The sequence below is a fragment of the Clytia hemisphaerica genome, unplaced genomic scaffold, assembly GCF_902728285.1.
Source record: "Clytia hemisphaerica strain Z4C2 unplaced genomic scaffold, Clytia hemisphaerica genome assembly, whole genome shotgun sequence".
In the NCBI taxonomy this organism is placed as follows: domain Eukaryota; kingdom Metazoa; phylum Cnidaria; class Hydrozoa; order Leptothecata; family Clytiidae; genus Clytia; species Clytia hemisphaerica.
In genome coordinates, this window is record NW_027103332.1 from 145583 (window position 1) to 153838 (window position 8256).

Sequence of the window (8256 nt, forward strand, 5' to 3'; positions counted from 1 at the left end):
TTCTGTGTATATTCTGATTGGGTAGCCGATATAATTTTGCATTTCTCCAGAAGAATGTGGAAATTTGAAGTGAAAAAAGATTCTTTTCGATACGATTTTTTCTGATGATGTAATGTTAGAAATGTGTCCTAAAAGAATTTTGGTTCAAATTTTACATAGACCTCTGAAGGCTAAGAAAAGCTGTTTTTGAACGAACCAGCTGCTTGCTAAAAATATAGTCAAAAAGAAACTTTTTCTTCAGATATTTGAAGATGCTTGAGTACTGCTCTTGTATCATAGAAGGTGTCGTTGTTCAGATGTTGTGGAAAGTGTTGTTCAGATATCGTGGAGGGTTATTCCTTCAGTCATAATGGAAAGTGTTGATCAGCCACCGTGGAACATGTTGTTTAGATATCGCAGAAAGTCTTGTTTAGACACGGTGGAAGGTGTCGGTCTGATATCGTGAAAGGTGTTGGTTGAATTTTGTAGAAATGCATTGGTTGAAATATGCTAGATAACCATGGTTTTTTAAATATTGCTGGTACCACTACTTTCACTCAAGTGCCCAGCTGAAAAATTGACTATCAAAAAATTTAAAAGATAGCTAAACATCAAACTCAATCAAGCCCAACAAAAAAAATAAACAGGAAGTAAAATCTGTTAAAATTTAGACTATCTTAGAAAAAACTTTACAGAGATTGAAGATTTTTTGCGCGCACAAAATCATTACTTGACAGAACTGGAAAAAGTCAATATTTCAGTCTCAACTGACACTGATTCCTGCTACCATAAAAGAAACTACGAAATCCAGTGAATATAAACCTTACCTTTAGATGCTACTTCAGGTGTCAGGCATCAAGTTGAATAAAATTTCCAAAAAATCAAAGTTAGAATTTGTTTGTGGGCCTTGAGGAAAACAATCCCTTCTAACTAATATTGTCATAAAAAACTAAAGATGAATGCGTTTATGTAAGGTCTTATCTTCAGCCTCCAAATTATCCTACAAGAACATTCTTCTTCACCAGACCCAGAACCATCATGCTCAAAGAAAACAACCATTTTTTGGATACAGTTGCATCCTTCCCTTCGATTTTGTGTTGTTTTGATTTTCTCTACCAAGTTCGTCTATAAATCTGCAGGGATGTTCCGCAAAATTCACCGACCCTTCTCCAAGGTCGGTAAGGGCAAAGATAAAATCAAGAAAAGCGCCAAATTGATATCGTCCGTAAACACAGACTCTATCCGCCGCGAAACATATTACGTTTTATAATATACAAATTATGTTATATCATAATAATATATTATACGGACGATAGCATCGTCTATTTCAGAAAGTAACTTTTTTATTCAATTGAGCATAACTTTTGATCTAATGAATCGAATTTAATAAATGACCCATTAAAATTTAAGTTTATCTTTCTTCTTTCCAGTAAAATAGGAATGATTCTTTTAAAATCTTTAGATTTCTAGAAAATTAGTTTTAAAGAGAGAAACTTTTTTGTGGCGCACCCGGTATATATTCTGTCCATTTTTAAATCAATTAAATGATGGGTACAAACATCTAAATAAATATCTTCGTTTTTTCACCGAACTTCTCAGATCATGCACTGCACAATGTATCTAACTGAAGCGTGCAGATGCATTTGACTGCACACCAAAATTATGCTGTGGTTTTTAAATCATACTATGAAGTCGGGTAACTTGCATCAGTGGAGGAAAACTTGTATAGCCATCAAATAACTGACTAACCATAGCAGCAAAATTAATTTCAAAACAATTGAATTACGCAGCTCCTCTCACAGCTCTATTCTACCATTTTGTTTTGATTTAATTATGTCAGTCTGAGCTTTTAAAACTCCTATACGAGGATTAGAAACTAGGCTAGTCTTACCTCTTTTATCTTCCCCTTTACAACAACACTATGCTGACAAGTTGACACAACACATGTGTACATGTACATTGACAAGTAATCCCTGAGAGAAGTTTATATCAAAATCTGTAACAAAAACGAAGGTGGTCTCTTCTACTGATTGTTTCACAGTGTCCTTTGTAGCTGTTTATCAAATTTCCACCAATGAGGTAGCCTGGATATCCAGGCTGCAAACTATTTCACAGTCTAGTTTTTGATATTTTATCTTCTGGTTTACAGCCTGGTCTCCCTAGAGCGATTTGTATTCTCTTTAAGAGAATGCAGTCCGCTTGCTTGCGCTCACTTCGCTAAAACCGTAAGGGCCAATCTACACAGCGTGGAGCAATTCTCAAGCAAAAATAGGACAGTCCTCCAGTTGCTAGTGAAGATAGGGCTTTCTGTTACACGAAAACATGAAAAGGAAGAAAACAGAGGCAAGTTCATTTTCCAAGAAAACATGGTTGGTCATGATAATGCATGCAAACTTTTTTATGGACTTTGGTGTAATCTTTGGATGTTTTAAATGGTTTTAGATCTTGTAAGACTGCTTTTTATTAATTTCTGTTTTGCCGCCCTGGGTTGGCTAGGAAACATGGGTTTTCACTTTCATTCTCTAGGGAGACCAAGTTCTATAATTTTAGAACTTTGTATGTTAAGGTAAATTTTGCTTTTTCTAAAATTTTGAGCTTGGATATCCAGGCTACCAATGAGGTTGCCGTATTTCAAATGGACCTTCTTTTTGGCACCCGTAGACTCTCAGTGCCTTGCACGGCGGGCGGCTGTTAAATCCCACCCTTAATATATTTTTTTCAATCCGTGATCTCTGGCTTAAGTTATTTCTCATATTCAATTTACTGAAGAAAGCCGGAATTTGATGTGAGAGTTAGATTGTCAACAAAGTGCCCTAAAAATCTTGAATATTTTCATTTTGAAGAATCCAGGTGCAAAAAACTGAGAAAAGTTTTATTTTCCATTGCATTAATCGAAATGGGGTATATATTTGGAAAATTTTCTATGTTTAGTTTTTGGCACAAACCCCTGCAACTATGGGCGAGCAGCCCGTTGCTAAGATGTTGGCTTGAAATCGAAAATGAGACCACTCAAAACGAGAGTAAAATCGGCCCGTACTCGAAATCCCGTAATCTTGATATACGAGTTTAAGTCTATACTGTTTGTATTTTAATGACCAGTCAGGTCATTCATTTGAGGGCTAATACAATTTTCCTTCCGCTGATGGAAGTTACCCGACTTCATGGTACGTCATGTTGCTATGTTGCACCATGGTACGTAGGTTGCACCATTTGTAATTAGGTTTCTAAACTTGGTGTCCCTTCCTTCGGGTAAATTGAATTGAATTGAATGTACAAACAAGGTACTATATTCACTGAGATGAAATTCTCTTGAAAAAGTATATCCCCTATTGAACAGAAATGACGAAATAATTATAGCGTGTAATTTACAGACTTTAGTTAACACAACTCCCAACCCTACCGGTCAGCCAGTGCTCCTACTACAAGGATCCCTCCTCTGCCAAGGGAACCTAAATAAATTAAGTCTCAGGATATGTATGAATGCCACTAAAAGATTATATTGTGACTCTCAAGCTCCAATCCTAACCCTACAGTAACTGATGCCGTGAGATTGGGTAACTTGCATCAGTGGAGGCTAACATTCATAGCGCTCAAATAAATGACCTGGCTGGTCATTAAAATACAACTACGTTGAGGGCTATCCATGTTAGCCTCCACTTATGCAATTAACCCCATCTCACGGTAATAGCCCCTGTCTAGATCTGATTCTGGTGAATGATATCATCTTCTGCGGCCAAACCCTTCAAAAAAAGGGACCGAATCAAAAGAACACATCCCCATATTCTATCATTTATTTGCTTATGGATAACTCCTATAGAACCAAAGCAACACTGCAACCTTTGTATATCATAAAAACCATAACGAACTGATAATTTTGTCCAATATAAAAGAAAAGTAAGTCCGAAAAATTTCATTTGAGCCAAGATATTCAGAGCAACAACATGAAATAAGATGTTATAAAAATGGTATATTATATACACTTGGAACTGGCAACTGGTGCTCATTTGCCCCATATTTTTAGGGTCAATTCTTATTTATAGTTTATAGCTATAAAGGAGGTTTACAAATCTTATTCTCACAATCATTATATCACACATGCAAAATGTACATACCTATTTCGGAAGATTTGATATACAGCTTTTATACCAAGATATGTTATACCCATTTTATACTAGACATATCACCTTCATTGTATATATTCTTTATATCGTTTCAGTCAAACATTCACTAACGTAAATATTACTAAAGTCGAAAAACCTCCTGGTTATTATTTATGTTTGACTTATAATCAACTAACTTGGAGGAATATCTCAACACAGCCTTATCCGAGAGGCAAGCTCAGCTCGACGATCGGGTCACCAATTATACCCAACCAGCTGGCTTCCAACGACACACTGGCTATACACAAGTCTTACATCTCTGCACTCACTTTTCATTAACTGGCAACTCTGCTACACACTCCAACTAGCAACTCTGCTATGTCACATCAACTGGCAACTCTGCTACGTCACATCAACTGGCAACTCTGCTATATCACGTCAACTGGCAACTCTGCTGTTACAACTTTTTGGTTGCATCTGCTTGGTCCAGCACAACCGGCTATAACTGCCACCCAAAGCTTCTCCACATCGGGTTAGCCTCGAACTATACAGGTATAACATTTATTACCTTATTTGTTTGTGCAACACCAAGACGTTACGTTTTCACTCTGGTGTCTGGACCAACATTAGACGCTCACCTGTCAAGAAAACACGTTCACAAATCGGGTTAGCCCCGAACTACACAGGTCAGAGAGTTTTTATCTTACACAATCTGACACCTTGAGTCATGGTTGTGGTCCAATGCCCTTTTCCTGAATGTGACTATGCGACAATAGACACTGAGCCTGATCTTGCAAGCACACTTCTCAAGATTCACGCATCTGGTGTCCACACGCCCCAACAAGGACTCGCTGTTCGAGAAACTGCACGTGTTGAGAAAGTGAAACGTCCTACAATAACAACTGGCGGTTCAAGTGAAGATTGGTCTTACTTCACAGTTCGATGGCAAGACTACGTCACAGCCACCAAGATCACTGGCCCAGAATTGGTCATACAATTACTCGAATGCTGCAATGACGAACTCCGAAAGGATCTCACTCGCCTTTCTGGGGGAACACTCACAACAAAGACACAAGCAGAAGTACTTGCAGCAATCAAAAGCTTAGCTGTCTGCGAAGAAAACACCATGGTTGCAAGAGTGACACTCAATGAGATGAAGCAGGACCGTTACGAACCAATAAGGTCCTTTGCTGCACGTATCAAAGGACAAGCTGGCATATGCAAATACATCCTCACTTGCCAATGCGAGCGTGAAATCAACTACAGTGACCATATACTGCGTGATGTAGTTGTTTAAGGACTATATGACAATGATATCCAACTTGATCTTCTCAGTGACCAAAATCAAGACATGTCACTTGAGGAAGTCCTTCAATTTGTTGAAAAGAAAGAAGCTGGTCGACGCTCCGCCAACAAACTGCATGACTCCCAAGCAGCTGGAATCAGCCAATACAAAAGAAACCAGCGAGAGCAGGTCAAAGAAGGGTCCTGTAACTACTGCGGCAAGAAGGGTCACGGAAAGAACTCATCATCAGCCATCAGAAAGATGAAGTGTCCAGCCTTCAACAAACCATGTGATTACTGCCAGAAAAGCCATCACTTGGCAGTGGTTTGTAGACAGAAGAACAAGGCAACCACTGAAGTATCAGCATTGGAATTTTTCCTTTGTTCTACAACCTCCAACACAAACAACGCTCTTTCATCATCCACTGCTCTCGACCACCACTTATACACAGACAGATGGATCAAGAGAGATCCCCAGCCACAGACATACATCAAGCTCTCTGTCTCGGTGGCAGCTGAAGATTACTCAAGACTTGGGTACCATCTAGATGAGGAAAAGCACACATCATCAACATTTGAAGCAATGGCTGATACAGGATGCCAGAGTTGTGTCATTAGCATCAAACACCTGCAAAGACTTGGCCTTGGAGAAGAAGACCTGATACCAGCAACAATGAAAATCAAGGCGGCCAACAGGCAATCCAAGAGGTAGAAGATGAAGGACAGACAAGCTCACCTGATCCTACTTCAGAAGAATCCATCACATCATCCCGACCACCAAAGAGTGCACTAACATCAAACTGCGACTGTCCAAAGAGTGAGCTGCAACAAGCAAAACCTACGAAACTTCCCTTCCCAGCAACTGAAGAAAACAGGTCCAAGCTACAAGACTGGCTCATCAGCTACTATCGCTCCAGCACCTTTAACACATGCAGCCATCAACCCCTTCCAATGGTAGACACCAAGCCACTTCACCTGATGATCAATCCGTCTGCAACACCAAAAGCATACCACACTCCTGTGCCTGTCCCTTTGCATTGGCAAGAAGACGTCAAAGCTGGATTGGACCAAGATAGAAGGCTGAGGGTAATAGAGCCTGTCCCAGTCGGGGAATTCGTTACCTGGTGCCATCGAATGGTGGTCTGTGCAAAGAAGGATGGCACACCTCGGAGAACCGTTGACTTCCAGGCGCTTAATGCAAATGCCACCAGGGAGACCCATCACACAATGTCACCATTTCACCAGGCCTGCCTAGTTCCCTCCGGAAAGAAGAAGACTCTCTTTGATTGCTGGAATGGCTACCACAGCATCCCACTTGAACCAGACGATCGTCATCTGACCACCTTCATCACCCCCTGGGGGAGATACAGAGGTTGCACCCCAAGGCTACATCGCTTCTGGTGACGGATATACCAGAAGACTGGATGAAATAGTCTCGAACGTCCCAGACAAGACCAAATGCATCAATGACTCACTACTCTGGGCAAATGACATTGAAGCTAGTTTCTTTCAAGCTGTTGACTACTTAGGTTTATTGGGGAGAAATGGTGTCACACTCAATCCTGAAAAAGTCCAATTCGCCCAAGATTGTGTCACGTTTGCTGGCTTTGAAATAACTCTGGACAACGTCAAACCGTGTAGAAGATTCTTCGAAGCAATTGAGGACTTCCCGACCCCTCGCAACACCCACGATATCCGATCATGGTTTGGCTTGATCAATCAAGTGTCTTATGCCTTCCCATTCGCTGAAATACTCCAACCATTCAGACACCTCCTTCGTCCAAACACACCTTTCATAAGGGACAAGCAATTGGACGAGACGTTCCAACTATCCAAACAGCTCATCGTCAACCAAATTGCAGAGGGTATCACCATTTTTGACAAGGACAAGCCAACATGTTTAGCTACTGATTGGTCGAAGAAAGGCGTCGGTTACTGGCTCCTGCAGAAGCAATGCCAATGTGAAGGCTCGAAACCTGGTTGCTGTCGTGATGGATGGAAGATCACACTGACTGGCAGTAGATTCACAAACAAATCTGAATCCAATTACTACCCCCATAGTCGGCGAAGCATTAGCGGTCGCTGATGTACTGGAAAAGACAAGATACTTCACCCTTGGCTGCTCAAATCTGATTGTGAACACCGACCATAAACCCCTTCTCAAAATCTTCAGCGACAGATCTCTGAATGACATCCCAAACACTCGTCTGAGGGACCTCAAAGAAAAGACCCTTCCATTCAAATTCACTATCACTCACATCCCTGGCCTGAAGAACATCATCCCAAACGCATTCTCCAGATACCCAGTTGGTGAAGCACCTAAAGACACTGGGGATGACGATTTTGACGAAATCTTGTCCATTGGATCCGCCTTTCAAGCAATTACATGGGACATGGTGAAGGTTGCTACATAAAGCAGTGTATCCATGATGTATCTCATCAAAGCACTGGAAGATGGATTCCCAAACAAGAAAGAGGACCTTCCACCAGACATCCAGCAATACCATCAATACAGAAGTGATCTCCATTACGTTGATGGTGTCGTGTTATACAACCACAGGATTATCATCCCACTGTCACTTAGGGCCCAGACCCTGGATTCCCTTCATGCAGCCCACCAAAGCACTGGCATGATGCTATCCCGTGCTAAGTCATCAGTATTCTGGCCAGGTATCACCAAAGATATTCAACAACAACGCGACAATTGTAATGCCTGCAGCCGAAACGCTCCATCGCAACCAAGCTCACCTCCATATCCAACACCATCTCCAGAATATCCATTTCAACTTATCTGTGCCGACTATTTTCAGTATGAAGGCCAACATTAACTGATAACAGTAGATAGATACTCAAATTGGCCAACCATTGACCGCGCTCAAGAAGGATCGAAATG

At 40.9% G+C, this 8256-nt stretch overlaps 1 pseudogene; it reads left to right on the forward strand.

Annotated features, from left to right (window-relative positions):
• The first annotated feature begins 4779 nt into the window (after positions 1-4779).
• On the forward strand, positions 4780-7777 carry LOC136815757 (uncharacterized; annotated as a pseudogene).
• The last annotated feature ends 479 nt before the right edge of the window (positions 7778-8256 follow it).